At 43.8% G+C, this 18,409-nt stretch overlaps 1 long non-coding RNA gene across 2 annotated transcripts; it reads right to left on the minus strand.

Annotated features, from left to right (window-relative positions):
- Positions 1–2,043: 2,043 nt before the first annotated feature.
- LOC124860837 lies at positions 2,044–3,582 on the minus strand. Of its 2 annotated transcripts, XR_007036455.1 has the most exons (5): positions 3,458–3,582; positions 3,141–3,314; positions 2,959–3,046; positions 2,641–2,849; positions 2,044–2,561 (listed from the first exon to the last, which is right to left on the minus strand). It is a non-coding gene; the product is annotated as an uncharacterized LOC124860837 (long non-coding RNA). The 2 variants fall into 2 exon arrangements; XR_007036454.1 differs by lacking the exon at positions 3,458–3,582 and having other exon boundaries at positions 3,141–3,450.
- Between the last annotated feature and the right edge of the window lie 14,827 nt (positions 3,583–18,409).

The raw sequence follows: 18,409 nt of genomic DNA on the forward strand, positions 1-18,409 counted from the left end.
TCCCTGACCATCAGTACCGGTTCCCCCCAAGGCTGTGTTCTCTCTCCTCTGCTCTTCTCCCTGTACACCAACAGCTGCACCTCCAGTCACCAGTCTGTCAAGCTTCTGAAGTTTGCGGACGACACCACCCTGATCGGACTCATCTCTGATGGTGACGAGTCCGCGTACAGATGGGAGGTGGACCATCTGTTGGACTGGTGCAGCCAGAACAACCTTTGAGCTCAATGCTCTAAAGACAGTGGAGATGGTTGTGGACTTCAGGCAGAACCCAGCCCCACCTGCCCCCATCACCCTCTGTGACTCCACAATTGACACTGTGGAATCTTTCCGCTTCCTGGGAACCATCATTTCCCAGGATCTCAAGTGGGAGCCAAACATCAGCTCCCTCATCAAGAAAGCCCAGCAGAGGATGTTCTTCCTGCGGCAGCTGAAGAAATTCAACCTGCCAAAGACTATGATGGTGCACTTCTACACAGCCATCATTGAGTCCATCCTCACCTCCTCCATCACCATCTGGTACGCCGCTGCTACAGCCAAGGATAAGGGCAGGCTGCAGCGTGTCATTCGGTCTGCTGAGAAGGTGATTGGCTGCAGTCTACTGTCACTCCAGGAACTGTACACCTCCAGGACCTTGAAGCGGGCAGGGAAGATTCTGGCTGATCCCTCCCACCCCGGTAACAGACTCTTTGAGACTCTCCCCTCTGGCAGGAGGCTGCGGTCCATCTGGACCAAAACCTCACGCCACAAGAACAGTTTTTTCCCATCTGCCACCAGCCTTGTTAGCAAAGCTCGGAAACCACCCTGACACTCTCCCTTCACCCACCCCCTTTTTTTTTTTGCTGACAGGACACCTGTAACCTGCAACTCTATGCGTTACATTAACGCTCAGCTTGGACTCCTGCTTTACTTGCACAATGATCACCTGCACTGTTGTACTGCCCTGGCATCCTATACTGCTCTATATTTACTCTCACTCACTTAAAACTGTGCACATATATTTATATTATATTGTAGATATGTTTATACTGCTTAATTTGAGTACTGTATTGCACCGACTACGCCAAAACAAATTCCTTGTATGTCCAAAAACGTACTTGACAATAAAGCTTTTCTGATTCTGATTCTGATTCTAAATCCTGGAAGAATGTCCATTAGAGAACACATAAGACTTGAGATTGTGGCAGAGGTTCATGTATTAGAATGGCCTAGTCAAAGTCCAAATCTATGTCCAAGTGAGAATCTTGGGAGTTTAATGTTGATGTTAAAGGACATATAGTCTACTCAGCTAAACAATTGTGGAAAGAAGAATGTTAAAACACTCTGAATGTACAGTCATATTAAATAAATTAGAATATGTGTTCAGATGCGGCTTGTTTGTGAGATTAAAAGCACCCCTTGTAAATAACAACCATTAAGCAGGTATTAAACATATTCTTCATTAAGCCAATGTTTCTGTTTTAAAAATGTATTTTTTATTGGTCTGATGTAATATTCCAATCTTAAATGTCATGTTTTTATTAGCTGTAAGTTGAAAATCATCAGAATTAACAGGAAAAAAGGATTGAGAACACGAGACTGTGTGGAATTAATTTATACAATGTTTCACTTAGTGAACTACGTTACTGAAATAAATTACCTTTCCAATAATAATCTAATTTATTGAGAATGACTGTATAAAGCTGGTAGAGACATACCACCAAAGACATGCAGCTGTAACTGCAGTGAAAGGAAGCTTTTACAAGATACTGATTCAGTAGGGTGCCGCAGTTGGTAGCACTGTTGCTGTGCAAAAGATAGGTCTTGAGTTCAAATGGAGCTTAATTATGGCAGAAGGGCCTAAAATTTCTCACTCTAGATCACACTGTTCCTTCGTTTGTTTCACATCTCACATGCAGAATGTTCTACATCCACAAGAAAGGTCTCAACTATACAATTATTTCATAAATCAACAACCAAAACTTGTAAACTGATAGCTGCTGCTTAAAGTCTTAGAACTAAAGGTGTTCTGCTCAACTCCTTGTTTATTTTTTATTACATGGGGACATAAGTGAAGAGGATCTTTTCTCTTAAAACCAAATTCTCAAGAACCAGAACTTGTGGGTTTCAAGAATCTACAGTCAACAGATGAAGAGTAATCAGCTTTATTTTACTGTGTTCATCTGTGCTGCTTTTTGTTTGGCCTAATTCAGGGTTCTGTGTGCAGATGCTTTGTAACGATACATCTGCTATAGTGTAAAGGATCTCAGTTTGTAGTTTAAGAATTTAAGGACACGTTAAAAAATACAAAATTTATTTTTGTATTTAATGTAATTATTAATGAAACAAACACGTCGCTATAAACATATTGTAATATATAAGCTGCTAAACTGTCCAAACTTAAGCAAGTTCTGTGTACAATGAAGAGAAAAAAAAAAAAATAGTCTATAAATCTGAAACACATTCCCATCAGCCTTAAACTGCCCTCTAGGGGCCAACTGAAGGAGAAACCTCAGTTGGCCTACTCAGAGAACATTTCTGAAATCTTCATCGATGTGATGCAGGTCATCTTTACGGAAAAGTTCCTGAGAACAGATGCAGCAAAAGTTTACTGGTGTGTTTTATACACACTATCTAAATCACATCTGATTCACTCACACAGACCTTAAGAAGTGTTCCAGCTGCTTCATGCGCTGTTTCCGGTCATTCATCTGCTTGATCCGATCGTCCTCTTCAAACTTGGCCATTGTAGTTTTTCTGAAGGCCTCCCCTTCCTCTTTTTCCTGCTGCTTCTGCATCTCTTTAAATGCCAGCTTCTCCTGGAGGGTCTGCTGCATCATCAGCCTCTGTCTGATCATCTACTCCATCTCCTCCTAATAGAGCAAAATAAAAATATATTTATACTTAACACGATAGTTCAGACGTGCTGATAAACAGCCCAGATCATAAAGCATTTGTGTGTTGAAACCGTTTGATCCTCACAATGTCTGTTTGCCTCTAAATGAAGATCCTGATGGATGTGCTCCATCTCTTCACACTGTTTCTTCTCCTCTTCCATCTTCTCACACAGCTGGAAAACAGACAGGAACCGCAGGTAAAAGTGTTTTTGATAAATTAATGGACATTAATGAGATCAACAAGTAGAAGAACACATTTTTTTCAACCATTTGATGCCGATGTTCCTTGGCTTCTTCCCGTTCTCTTGCCCGATCCATTCTAGTCTCCTCCATGCGCTGCTGCTGCCTCACAGACTTAATGATGCATCGCTCCTCTGCCTCAATCCTCTTCTGCTCCGTGCTCCTCCACTTGGCTGGCTGCCTTTTGAACTCTGTCTCTACCTTTGACAGAAACATTTAATCACAATGAATCAAAAGCACACTGTGATTTCAAATACTATACCATAATGTTTGATATGTATTCTTACACAGAACCAGGAATTGGATTAATATCTGTTTTAACTTAAAAAGCATTAAAGCTTCACATCAGCTCCTCTTCATATGTCTTTCTGGTGATCTCATCCACCATGAGCTTCACTTTGAGGAACTTCTTGTTAGCCTCCTGTTTCCTGCGCTCCTTCTCCATGAGCTGCTGCTCCAGCTCTCTCAGACGCTGAACAAGCTCCTGTTGTTTCTGGATCTCAGCAGCAGCTCTTTTGTGTTCTCTCTTGATTCTGTCAGCCAACTCTGCCTCTTCCTGCTAAAACAGAAGACAGATGGTGAAAGGTTTAGAGACTTTAACTGCAGCTTTATTTTATGAGTGACTCCCATTTCATCTCATAAATTAGAGATCTGATTGTTCCATATGTTCCTAACAGAGCACTTCGTTCTCAGACTGCAGGTTTACTGGTGGTTCCTAGAGTCTCTAGAGGTAGAATGGGAGGCAGATTCTTTAGTTATCAGGCTCCTCTCCTGTGGAACCAGCTCCCAGTTTTAGTCCGTGAGGCAGACACCCTGTCTACTTTTAAGGCTAGACTTAAAACGTTTGTTTTTGATAAACTTATAGTTAGAGTAGCTTAGGGTATCCTGAGCTATCTCTGTAGTTATGCTGCTATGGGATGTTGAAGGGCATAATGACCACATTTTCCTAACTTTGCTACATTCTCCTACTAGTCTTCAATTTTATGTTATTTGCTGTTATCTCAACTTTTAACTTCATGTTCTCTCTCTCTTTGCTGTCTTCTAAAATTGTACATCTGACCTGGCTCTGTGTTTAGCTGAGGCACCTTCTTGGACGGGGGCATAGGCTGGCCTGCTGCTGCCAACAACTTAATGTTCTCCATCTACAGATGATACACTTGGCCCTGTCTTTCACTGTATAATCCTGTCTCTCTCCTAGACATAACTTTATATTACCTGAGCTTTTACTCTGACTAACTGCAGATGCTCTCTTTTATCTTATAGACTTGAAAACTGTCTCAGAGCTCATCTGCTTAACTGTCTTTTTCTCAAATGAAGCCACTAAAGGAGCTACTACTGCCATTAACCTCTCACCTTCTCTCCCATAGAAAGTACTCCTTGATCAGTGCTTCTGTGTTCTTTTTGTGTCTCTGCTCTGTTCTCTCAAACCCCCAGTCGGTTGTGGCAGATGGCCGCTCACACTGAGCCTGATTCTGCTGGACGTTTTTTCTCGTTAAAGGGGAGTTTTCATTTCTAGTGTCACTACATGGATGCTCAGTATGTGAGATTGCTGCAAAGACAACAACACAATGCAGGTGACTGTCTGCTGTCTCTACATGCTCATCCAGGAGGAGTGAACGTTGCAAGTCCCTGACTTGATGCATTCTGCTGCATTTCCTTAAACAGAAAACAATTTAACCAATTTAAATAACTGACTGCATTGTTTGATAACTAGGATTAATTGGAATATATGTACTTGATCTGGAATAGGTATAATTTGAATGAACTTGATTGAACACTAAAGTGCCTTGGGATGACATGTTTTGTGAATTGGCACTATAAACTGAATTGAATTAAGTATTAATCACTCAATAGTTTGTTCTGGTATTTATCTAGACTTAAAGAAAGTTTTTTTTTTCTGTTCACTGTCATGCAAAGATCAAAGTAATTAATTTTAACTGAGAAAATTTTTAAGAATCTCAGCCTTTATGAGATGGAGAACATTTTAAATCAGACTGAACCATCAAAGGCAGTACCTACAATAATCTGAAGTCTCAGAGCTTCCTTCTGAGCGATCTGATCAGCTCTCTCCTTGTTCACATACGCAGCCTTCAGCTTGGATTCCAGGTCCCTGAGCTCCATGCTGAAAGTTAAAGAGAGAAAAAATCACATGAAATGAAGGAGTAGCATTGTTCATTGTAATTGTTAAATCAGGTTTCATTTGAGACTAAGTCTTAAAGTAATGAACAGTGTGTTCCTGTTTTCTCTAATGTGCTGCCTCATTTTCTCATCTCTTTCCTTCTCATGTTCGATGAGGGCCAGCTCTTTAGCTCCTCTCTCCTGTTCCAGCTGCCTTTGCCTGTTTGCTCTCTTCTCCTTGGCCTGCAGCAATATTCAAACCGAATTATCTGCATCTAACTTTAGATAGATCTAATGCAAATCCAGTGATTTAAAAACAGGGTTTTTAAAGCAAAGCTATGATTTTCATCTCCAGAGTGTTTTATCACAAATGTAGTTGTTGCTGAATGTCATGAAAGACAGCATACAAAATGATGTGAAGCAGTCAGTTCAGAATATGTGAAAACATTGCATGATTTTTATTTACTGTAGCATTATTTTTATATTCTTAGTCAATATATAAACCAATACTTGTGTAAAGGCATTTTGTTTTCAAAACGTTCGTTCGTTCGTCGTCTTCCGCTTATCCAGGACCGGGTCGCGGGGGCAGCAGACTCAGCAGAGACGCCCAGACGTCCCTCTCTCCAGACACCTCCTCCAGCTCCTCCGGGGGAAGCCCAAGGCGTTCCCAGGCCAGCCGAGAGACATAGTCCCTCCAGCGTGTCCTGGGCCGTCCCCTGGGCCTCCTCCCGGTGGGACGTGCCTGGAACACCTCCCGAGGAAGGCGTCCAGGAGGCATCCGGTATAGATGCCCGAGCCACCTCAACTGGCTCCTCTCAATGTGGAGGAGCAGTGGCTCTACTCCGAGCTCCTCCCGGATGGCCGAGCTCCTCACCCTATCTCTAAGGGAGTGCCCGGCCACCCTACGGAGGAAGCTCATTTCAGCCGCTTGTATCCGTGATCTCGTTCTTTCGGTCATGACCCAAAGTTCATGGCCATAGGTGAGGGTAGGAATGTAGACCGACCAGTAAATTGAGAGCTTTGCTTTTCGGCTCAGCTCTCTCTTCACCACAATGGACCGGCACAGCGCCCCCATTACTGTGGCAGCCGCACCGATCCGTCTGTCGATCTCCCGCTCCATTCTTCCCTCACTCGTGAACAAGACCCCGAGATACTTAAACTCCTCCACTTGAGGCAGGAACTCCCCTCCAACCTGAAGAGGACAAGCCACCCTTTTCCGGTCGAGTACCATGGCCTCGGACTTGGAGGAGCTGATCCTCATCCCAGCCGCTTCACACTCGGCTGCGAACCGCCACAGCGCATGCTGTAGGTCTTGGCTAGAGGGGGCCAGCAGGACCACGTCATCCGCAAAAAGAAGAGACGAAATCCACTGGTCCCCAAACCAGACCCCCTCCAGCCCTTGGCTGCGTCTAGAAATCCTGTCCATAAAAGTTATGAACAGGACCGGTGACAAAGGGCAGCCCTGCCGGAGTCCAACATGCACTGGGAACAGGTCCGACTTAGTGCCGGCAATGCGGACCAAACTCCTGCTCCGCTCGTACAGGGACCGGATGGCCCCTAATAAAGGGCCCCCGATTCCATACTCCTGGAGCACCCCCCACAGGGCATCACGAGGGACACAGTCGAATGCCTTCTCCAGGTCCACAAAACACATGTGAACCGGTTGGGCAAACTCCCATGAACCCTCGAGCACCCTGTAGAGGGTATAGAGCTGGTCCAGTGTCCCACGGCTGGGACGAAAACCACACTGCTCCTCCTGAAGCCGAGGTTCGACTATCGGTCGGACTCTCCTCTCCAATACCCTGGCGTAGGCCTTACCAGGGAGGCTGAGGAGTGTGATCCCCCTGTAGTTGGAACACACCCTCCGGTCCCCCTTCTTATAAAGGGGGACCACCACCCCAGTCTGCCAGTCCAGAGGCACTGTCCCCGACCGCCACGCAATGTTGAAGAGGCGTGTCAACCATGACAGCCCTACCACATCCAGACACTTGAGGTACTCAGGGCGGATCTCATCCACCCCCGAAGCCCTGCCACCGCGGAGCTTTTTAACCACCTCGGTGACTTCAGCCTGGGTGATGAAAGAATCCAACCCCGAGTCCCCAGCCTCTGTTTCCACCACGGAATGCGTGATGGCAGGATTGAGGAGATCCTCGAAGTACTCCTTCCACCGCCCGATAATGTCCTCAGTCGAGGTCAGCAGTCTCCCGCCCCCACTATAAACAGTGTTGGCAAAACGGTTAATCATAAAAGATCAAAGATCTTGCCCAGTTTTATCCCTAAATATGGATTTATACTATGCAATCAGACAGAAAAGTGTCCAATCAAAAAGTTATTTTAAAGAAACTAGAGCCTCTATACTCCAAAAATGTATCAAATAAAAATAACACATTTATTAAACAAAAGTAAATCCATATGATTGTGGTAGAGTCAGAGCTGAATATGCCAGATGAAGACAATATTCAACACAACTAATCATTTCTAGTTCTGTTTTATAAACGTTTACCTGTGCTTAACCACATTAAAGCTTGATTCACTGAAGGAAATTTGTATTTTATGGCCTAGCAAATAAATATTTTTTGGTTCAATGTCAAAAATGTTTAAAGCTGATTGATTTAAATTTTTGATCACAGAATTTATGGGGTTCAAATGGATTTTCACGTATATTTTTAGCTTTTTTGTATTTTCTGTAGTTGCTGAGCTTTCCCGAAGAATTCCGTGGCCAAGAGAAAATCTCTTTGATCGTTTCACCTAAATTTAAACAATGTTTGGATTTTTAAAGTTAAAACTGACAAAAAGCAGAGCATTTGTCTGCACACCCGTTAATTTTCCTGGAGCAGGAGAAAACGCTGAGCAGCCGTTCTAGAACTATTATTTAAATCTGAACTTTATTCAGTTGCTTAGCGACTAAGGTGTGCTGCCATACTTCGCATTCTTTATGTGTAACTCAACGATAAACCGTTGCGATTACAAAAAATAATTCAAAAACTGAGACTTTATATAGTTTTTGAGCCAACTGTTTTCAAGTCAGATCATATAAATATGCTGAAGTTTAGGAGGACCAGATGACTCCCACCTGGATCAGGGCGTCCAGTTGCTCATGCAGCAGGTACCTCCTCCTCCTTCACACCATCCTTCAGCTGCCTCTCTCCGTTCAGCTGCTTAACCTCCTCTTGTCTGAGCGCTTCCTGACGCGGATGGCGCCTTAACATCCATTAACGATCCTGATCCAATAGGAGGGGAGAAAGGGAAACATTAAAACTAGAACCGAACATGAAAATAAAAAACAAAGACCATGCTAAGCTGAAAGATTCTGACTACAAAAAGTTGCCATGTTTGTAGTTCGACGAGCCCAGATCCGCTATGGAGCTAAATTTAGGCCATAAAGTTTGTTCAAACGAAAAAGATTTGAACCTGAAAAATAGAAGTTTGTTCAAAAGAAAAACATTTCAACCTGAACAATTATTTTGAACCTCCCCCCAAAAAATTAGAACACTGGAAAAAAAGTTTTGCAACTGAAAAAAAAAAAAAACAGATGTGAAACTGGAAAAAAAATTGTTCAAAACTACTTTTCAGATTCAAGTTTTTTTTTCGAACTTGCCGATTTTTTTTTCGGCTTCAAACTTTTGGCCCTGTTTTGGCGTGGGGGGCGGGGCCTCAGATCACGGGGTGCGGAATCATGACTGACAGCTCAACACAGCGGCTGAACAACATATTCCCAGTTGTTGCATTCAGGGACCGTGGGAACTGGAATTATCTGTAATACATCATCGATATTCTAAATGTATGTGATTGGTTTTGAAAGATAACATGCTTCACCGATAGAAGCTGCTAACATGAATACACGACGTGCATCTCAGAGGAGAAAATATGATCTTGACAGATTTGCACAGCATTTTAAGTCCATGTCGGAGATTTCCCATGCTCTCAACATAGAGCAAAAGAACCACCAGACTAAGTGGCGGTATGAAACCAGATGCAAAACGAGCCGGTATTTTCCGAATATCTTTGCATAATTAAGCCTGGACTTGTTTTCACATGGACTGGACTCGGGTTTCGGTTTCTGGTGCATTTTTGATTAAAACGTGTTTGGTCTTCATTTAGTGAAGTGACTCACAGCCAGGGGCAAACTGGCATACAATTTTTTTCGTTTGAACAAACTTTTATTTTTCAGGTTCAAATTTTTTTCGTTTGAACAACCTTTATGGCCCCAATTTAGCTCCATAATCTCCTCACTTATTTTAAAGTTGACTACATAAAAAAACAATATTGAAAGCGAGTTTTAACAAGCATTAGTCTTTAAGGAATTTCTCGAAGTTAAGGGACCCGTTTTCCTTTTTTTGTTGTCCTGGAAATGGGCGATCTCTTAGCCTCACCCAATGAGAGTGAGTATAGAAAATGACGTGAGGTCAAGAAAAGTGATTTCAAAAATATTCGATCAATTCTAATGTTTTTTTTTAAACTATAAATCAAATTGAATGGATTATTCTGAAATAGATACACAAGATAGATAAAACAGAGAGATGCGCCATTCAGTTGAGCAGCTTTATCTTTGAATATATGCAAACACTACAATAGAAAGCTGCTCATGTTTGGCTTATTCATCAACTGTATGTCTAGATATTTTTGTGTTTTTTTAATGTATGTTGCAATAGAGTCAATGTAACCCAATTGTACTATTTGTTGTTATTAATTTGTTTTAATTCAATTAATTGTCCTTTTGTTATGCTTTCTGAAAGCTGTAGGTTAAGGTAGGTTGGTTTAAAGGTAAATATTTTCATTGAATAGATATTTATTTTAACTATGTAATGAATCAGTTTGTTTTGACAAAATAAATACATTTAAATTCGTTTATTGCGCCGTATTGAGGGGAGGATGGATGGGGTCATGTATCGGGAGATCTTAGTCAACAACCTCTTTCCCTCAGTAAGGGCATTGAAGATGGGTCATAGCTGAGTCTTCCAGCATGATAACGACCCGAAGCACACAGCCAGGGCAACTAAGGAGTGGCTCCGTAAGAAGCACTTCAAGGTCCTGGATTGGCCTAGCCAGTCTCCAGACTTGAACCCAATCGATAATCTTTAAAGGGAGCTGAAAGTCCACATTGCCCAGCGACAGGCCTAAAACTTGAAGGATCTGGAAAAGATCTGTATGGAGGAGTGGTCCAAAATGTAATTGCATACAATGGTTTCTGTACCAATTATTAAGTTTAGTTTTTCTGATGTATCAAATACTTATGGCATGCAATAAAAGGCAAATTAATTATTAAAAAACACACAATGTGATTTTCTGGATTTTCGTTTTAGATTCCATCACTCACACTTGAAGAGTAGCTATGATAAAAATTAAAGACTTCTACATGCTGTGCAAGTGGGAAAACCTGCAACATTATTGTATCAGTGTATCAAATACTTGTTCTCCCCGCTGTAACACTGAATAAAGAACTATTTCCAAAAAATCCTTTCTAGCACCGAAAATATTCCGACAGTTCAAAGAAGTCAGAATGTTTGAATCAGCTGTATACCATCTGCATAAAACTGATGGAAGTTTTATATTTATTAATGATCTGTCCAAGTGGTTGAATATACAAGTGCCTTGCAAAAGTACTCGGCCCCCTTGAACTGGTCAACCTCTTGCCACATTTCAGGCTTCAAACATAAAGATATAAAATTCAATTTTTTTGTGAAGAATCAACAACAAGTGAGACACAATCGTGAAGTGTAATGAAATTTATTGGATGTTTCAAACTTTTTCAACAAATTAAAAACTGAAAAGTGGGGCGTGCAATATTATGCGGCCCCTTTACTTTCAATGCAGCAAACTCACTCCAGAAGTTCAGTGAGGATCTCTGAATGATCCAATGTTGTCCCAAATGACTGATGATGATAAATAGAATCCACCTGTGTGTAATCAAGTCTCCATATAAGTGCACCTGCTCTGTGATAGTCTCAGGGTTCTGTTCAAAGAGCAGAGAGCATCATGAAGACCAAGGAACACACCAGGCAGGTCCGAGATACTGTTGTGGAGAAGTTTAAAGCTGGATTTGGATACAAAAAGATTTCCCAAGCTTTAAACATCCCAAGGAGCACTGTGCAAGCAATCATATTGAAATGGAAGGAGTATCAGACCACGGCAAATCTACCAAGACCCGGCCATCCCTCTAAACTTTCATCTCGAACAAGGAGAAGACTGATCAGAGATGCAGCCAAGAGGCCCATGATCACTCTGGATGAAATGCAGAGATCTACAGCTGAGGTGGGAGAGTCTGTCCATAGGACAACAATCAGTCGTACACTGCACAAATCTGGCCTTTATGGAAGAGTGGCAAGAAGAAAGCCATTTCTCAAAGATATCCATAAAAAGTCTTGTTTAAAGTTTGCCACAAGCCACCTGGGAGACGCACCAAACATGTGGAGGAAGGTGCCCTGGTCAGATGAAACCAGGGCTGAAAATAGTTTTAAATTCTTGCCGGTACTTAGGGGCGGAGTTTTCTTTATTTTCATGACTATGAATATTGTAGCCCTAACACAGCCTGGAGGTGTGTTTGGGGTCATTGTCCTGTTGAAAACTAAATGATGGTCCAACTAAACGCAACCCGGATGGAATAGCATGCCGCTGCAAGATGCTGTGGTAGCCATGCTGGTTCAGTATGCCTTCAATTTTGAATAAATCCCCAACAGTGTCACCAGCAAAGCACCCCCACACCATCACACCTCCTCCTCCATGCTTCACAGTGGGAACCAGGCATGTAGAGTCCATCCGTTCACCTCTTCTGCGCCGCACAAAGACACGGTGGTTGGAACCAAAGATCTCAAACTTGGACTCATCAGACCAAAGCACAGATTTCCACTGGTCTAATGTCCATTCCTTGTGTTTTTTAGCCCAAACAAGTCTCTTCTGCTTGTTGCCTGTCCTCAGCAGTGGTTTCCTAGCAGCTATTTTACCATGAAGGCCTGATTCACACAGTCTCCTCTTAACAGTTGTTCTAGAGATGTGTCTGCTGCTAGAACTCTGTGTGGCATTGACCTGTTCTTTCATCTGAGCTGCTGTTAACCTGCGATTTCTGAGGCTGGTGACTCGGATTAACTTATCGTCCGCAGCAGAGGTGACTCTTGGTCTTCCTTTCCTGGGGCGGTCCTCATGTGAGCCAGTTTCTTTGTAGCGCTTGATGGTTTTTGCGACTGCACTTGGGGACACTTTCAAAGTTTTCCCAATTGTTCGGACTGACTGACCTTCATTTCTTAAAGTAATGATGGCCACTTGTTTTTCTTTACTTAGCTGCTTTTTTCTTGCCATAATACAAATTCTAACAGTCTATTCAGTAGGACTATCAGCTGTGTACTGTATCCACCTCCTGCACAACACAACTGATGGACCCAACTCCATTTATAAGGCTTGAAATCCCACTTATTAAACCTGACAGGGCACACCTGTGTAGTGAAAACCATTTCAGGTGACTACCTCTTGAAGCTCATCAACAGAATGCCAAGAGTGTGTTTTGGTTCAGTATATAATTCCACATGTGTTAATTCATAGTTTTGATGCCTTCAGTGTGAAGCTACAATATTCATAGTCATGACAATAAAGAAAACTCTTTGAATGAGAAGGTGTGTCCAAACATTTGGTCTGTACTGTATATATATTTCAATTGTTAAAGAACTGCCATGTATGAAACAGTGATAAACCATTTTCTAATGCATAACTTTTCATCTTCAGTTTCCGTATTTTCTTTTGAACAAAGAAGTTATTGTTCTCTGTATTGTGGTCAAGTTTTGATTTCATTTAAATAAAAAATTTGACAGTTCGGTTGTTTTCGCAGTTTTTATTTAAAAGTCTGTAGGTGGTAAGTGATTTATTGTTCGTCCTGTCCTAATGCAAGCGGCGGTTTTCTGTGCACCACCTGTATAAAATTTCCCAGTCCGTTAAATCGAACGCACCGATCTCCTTGGCAACCACTGTGTTTTGGAGGTAAGCGCGTATGCGCTCTCGTGTAGTGTATGTGAAATCTCTGGTCATAAGTAGTGTTTTCGAGCTGTACTGTGTTGTTGTAATTCAGCAAAATAACATGAAACACAACTAGTTTCTCTCCCTTTGCTTTTAACTGGAGTATTTAGCAGCGAGCAGACAGACATTTAAACATAACAGTGCTCGTTTTAAAGGCTGGCCGTTCACAACAGTCTCGAGCTCCGAGGGGAGAGAAGCAAAGCAAGAGTATTGAGGCTCCAGCATGGCAAAAACAGTTCAGAAACTATTGTAATGAGGAGAAAAAAAGCTATATTTATAAACAGATTAAGTCATGTTTTAGACAAGCTATTGGTAGCAGATCTGTTCTTCTTTGCGTGCTCGTGAGTTTATGCAGCCGTAACTGGTTCTGAATGACGGCTTCATAGCAGACAGCCGTTCTTCCCTCTTCCCGGAACTGTGTACCGGCGCAGAATCTTTTAGGGGTACGCAGTACCGGACCGTACCGGCTCACTTTCACCCCTGGAAGAAATCAAAATCGAACTGTTTGGCGACAATGCAAAACAATATGTTTGGTATAACAGCAACACAGCTCATCACCCTGAACACACCATTCCCAATGTCAAACATGGTGGTGGCAGCATCATGGTTTGGGCCTGCTTTTCGTCAGCAGGGACAGGGAAGATGGTCAATATTGATGGGAAGATGGATGGGGCCAAATACAGGACCATTCTGGAAGAAAACCTGTTGGAGTCTGCAAGAGACCTGAGACTGGGACGGAGATTTATCTTCCAACAAGACAATGATCCAATTTCGCAAGGCACTGTATATCTAAAAAAGAAGTGGACCCAAAAAAGAGCCTTGAGGTACCCCTCATATTAGATTATTAGAATCTGACATGATGTGATTTATAGCGACACTGAAGCTTCTTTGTTTGATAGGTAATAAATGAATAACTTTAAAACAGCCCAGAGATTCCCAACTAACTATGAATTCTTTTAATTAAGATTTGTGATCGACGGTGTCACTGGCTGCTGGAAAATCGTGACATATCAGTCGTAGATCATCCTTAGTAGTTTTAACATGTGCATTTATAAATAAAATAAAATAAAATTAGGACATAACTTAGAAAAAGCTGATCATACTGAAAGAAAACCCCCAACATATAGATTCAGTTTGATGTAGATCTAATCTCTTTTAGATTTTAGCCCATCTGAAGCCAAATTTCTGGAAGTTGTTGGTGCGACAACCATGGTGAGGAACCTTCAGCAAATAAAACACTTCCCAGTCTGAACGCCTGGTCTTACCTCCCATCTACCTGCATGTTTACTCAGACTGCTGCGTGGCATGTAAAACATGCATAAAAAATTGATAGAAAAGCAATAATACCATGATTCAGTGAATGCGCAGCAGAAAGAGAGTGCCTGTAAATTCTAACAAGCTGCTGCAACTGCTTGACAGACAGGAAACAAAGACCGAGCAGCAGTCCTGTCAGTTTAAACAATGGAAAGAATTCTAAAGTTCCTTCAAGAAGGAGTTAAAACATGTTGGCCGCTCCAGTGTTTCCAGGGTACAACAAACATGTCAAGAAAGTTAGAAAAGTACATTTACACGTAGATGTCAGGAAAAAGTCAAATGTCTGACTGTCCTCAAAAAAATAGAAAGGAGTAAGTGGTAACAAGAAAAACAAATCTGCTGAAATTAATAGGATTTCTTCCAACTCTTTCCATCTTCAATGAGCTGGAGAGTTGTTGGCGACTGAAGCAATGTTCGAAAAGTTGTTACTTTAGATAATGTAGGAAATGAGTATGGTCTTTTAATTCAAGTCTTTTAATTTGAATACAATTTATTTATATATTTCAGAACAAACATTCTAACTATAAGCTTCATAGAAAAGGAAAAAGTTAAGCCTGGTGTTAAAAGTAGACAGGGTGTCTGCCTGTATGACAACTGTGTGCTGGTTCCATATGACAGCAGCCTGATAACTGAAAGGCCTGCCTCCCATTCTACATTTAGAGTGGAGGCTGAATTTAATAAACAAAAACAAAAAAACACATGAATAAGCTGATTTCGCAGTTACTGACAATATGGGGCTGGAGGTCAAATAGAGAACCAGAGGACATGATATTCATGCAAAAGCAGACACTTAAATCTCAAACACTACTGCATTAAGTCTGAAGAATGAAGGTTGGTTATGATAGACACATTTATGGATGCTAGCAGATCTGGTCAGAGCATTAAAACCTTTCTTTCATATGGTCCAATGACTTAGCCCAGCGAGAAAGACAGATATAATTTTAACTGAAAGTTGATGCAGCAAACAATGATGGTGCCGTTCTGCAAACTTCATCTGTCAACTGCTATGCAAGAAAAGATTGAAAGCTTACTCATGAGGAAACGTATTTTGACATAGTAAAGTCCATGATTCAAAGGATTTATTGAATCTCACGATCAGATGAAGAGTATCACTAAAAACACAGTTTTATGGTCTGTGCAGAGCTAGCTTTGCGGGCCCAAGACTGCAGGAAATGTTAGAGGACTAGTTAAAATGTGCTAGTTGTGTAGACACTATGCAAACAAAATATTGGTTTAATGTATAATACATAGCATTCTTATTCTCCAAATATTTTTTAGATTGCAGTTGTTTTAAGATGGTTGAAGTCCGCTTTGCTCTCGATTCAACTCTCTGGGCTCTGGAACCCTTCTCCTTGAGAAGGACTGCACTCTCTTCTACTCTGGAGTGGCCCACGGGGAGAGGCGGCAGGCTGGGGTGGGTTTGCTTGTTGCCCCCCAGCTCATCCGTCTTGTGTTGGAGTTTAACCCAGTGGATGAGAGGGTCGCATCCCTGCACTTTCGGGTTGGAGACATTTCTCTAACTGTCGTTTCGGCCTACGGGCTGAGCGGTAGTGCGGAGTACCCAGCCTTCTTGGCGTCCCTGTCGGGGGTGCTGCACAGTGCCCCTCCCGGGGCCTCCATTATTCTGCTGGGGGACTTCAACGCCTATGTGGGAAACGAAAGTGCCACCTGGAGTGGCGTGATTGTGAGGAATGGCCCCCCTGATCTGAATCAGAGTGGTGTTTGGTTATTGGACTTCTGTGCTAGTCATGGATTGTCCATAATGAACACCATGTTCAATCATAAGGGAGTTCATCAGTGCATGTGGCACCTGGACATCCTAGGCAGGAGGTCGATGATCGACTTTCTTGTCGTATCGTCAGACCTTCGGCCGCATGTTTTGGACACTCGGGTGAAGAGAGGGGCTGAGCTGTCCACTGATCACCACCTGGTGGTGAGTTGGATCTGCTGGAAGAGGAGAAAGCCGGACAGACTTGGCAGGCCCAAGCACATAGTGAGGGCCTGCTGGGAACGCCTGGCAGAGCCCTCGACCAGGGATGTATTCAACTCCCACCTCCGGGAGAGCTTTGACCAGATTCCGGGGGATGTTGGAGACATAGAGTCCGAGTGGACCATGTTCTCCGCATCTATTGTCAATGCTGCTGCCCATAGCTGCGGCCGTAAGGTCTGCGGTGCCTGTTGCAGCGGCAATCCCCGAACCCGGTGGTGGACACAAGCGGTGAGGGATGCTGTCAAGCTGAAGAAGGAGTCCTATCAGCTGGGGTTGGCTTGTGGGACTCCTGAGGCGGCTGACGGGTACCGTGAGACCGAGTGTGCCGCGGCCCGGGCTGTGGCAGAGGCAAAAACCCGGGTCTGGGAGGAGTTCGGTGAGGCCATGGAGAAGGACTACCGGTTGGCCTCGAAGCGATTCTGGCAAACCGTCCCACGCCTCAGGAGGGGGAAGCAGTGCTTCGCCAACACTGTTTACAGTGGGGGTGGGAGGCTGCTGACCATGACTGGGGACATTATCAGGCGGTGGAAGGAGTACTTCGAGGATCTCCTTAATCCTGCCATCACGCATTCCCTGGTGGAAACAGAGGTTGGGGACTCGGAGTTAGACTCTTTCATCACCCAGGCTGAAGTCACCTAGGTGGTTAAAAAGCTACGTGGTGGCAGGGCTTCGGGGGTGGATGAGATCCGCCCTGAGTACCTCAAGTCTCTGGATGTTGTTGGCCTGTCATGGTTGACACGCCTCTTCAACATTGCGTGGCGGTCGGGGACAGTGCCTCTGGACTGGCAGATTGGGGTAGTGGTCTCCTTTCATAAGAAGGGTGACCAAAGGGTGTGTTCCTACTACAGGGGGATCACACTCCTCAGCCTCCCTGGTAAGGCCTACCCCAGGGTATTGGAGAGGAGAGTCCGACCGATAGTCGAACCTCAGCTTCAGGAGGAGCAGTGTGGTTTTCCTCCCGGCCGTGGAACACTGGACCAGCTCTATACCCTCTACCGGGTGCTCGAGGGTTCATGGGACTTTGCCCAACCGGTTCACATGTGTTTTGTGGACCTGGAGAAAGCATTCGACTGTGTCCCTCGTGGTGCCCTGTTGGGGGTGCTCCAGGAGTATGGAATTGGGGGCCCTTTATTAGGGGCCATCCGGTCTCTGTACAAGCGAAGCAGCAGTTTGGTCCGCATTGCCGGTACTAAGTCGGACCTGTTCCCGGTGCATGTTGGACTCCGGCAGGGCTGGCCTTTGTCACCGGTCCTGTTCATAACTTTTATGGACAGGATTTCTAGGTGCAGCCAAGGGCCGGAGGGGCCTGGTTTGGGGACCAGTGGATTTCGTCTCTTCTTTTTGCAGATGACGTGGTCCTGCTGGCCCCATCTAGCCAAGACCTACAGCATGCGCTGGGGCGGTTCGCAGCCGAGTGTCAAGCGGCTGGATGAAGATCCGCTCCTCCAAGTCTGAGGCCATGGTTCTCGACCGGAAAAGGGTGGCTTGTCCTCTTCAGGTTGGAGGAGGGTTCCTGCCTCAAGGGTAGGAGTTTAAGAATCTTGGGGTCTTGTTCACGAGTGAGGGAAGAATGGAGCGGGAGATCAACAGATGAATCGGTGCGGCAGCCACAGTAATGGGGGCGCTGTGCTGGTCCGTTGTGGTGAAGAGAGAGCTGAGCCAAAAAGCGAAGCTCTTGATTTACCGGTCGGTCTACATTCCTACCCTCACCTATGGCCATGAACGTTGGGTAATGACCGAAAGATCGAGGTCCTGGATATAAGCAGTTGAAATGAGCTTCCTCCGTAGAGTGGCCGGGCACTCCCTTAGAGATAGGGTGAGGAGCTCTGCCATCTGGTAGGGGCTCGGAGTAGAGCCGCTGCTCCTCCACATC

This window comes from Girardinichthys multiradiatus, chromosome 23, assembly GCF_021462225.1.
Source record: "Girardinichthys multiradiatus isolate DD_20200921_A chromosome 23, DD_fGirMul_XY1, whole genome shotgun sequence".
In the NCBI taxonomy this organism is placed as follows: Eukaryota; Metazoa; Chordata; class Actinopteri; order Cyprinodontiformes; family Goodeidae; genus Girardinichthys; species Girardinichthys multiradiatus.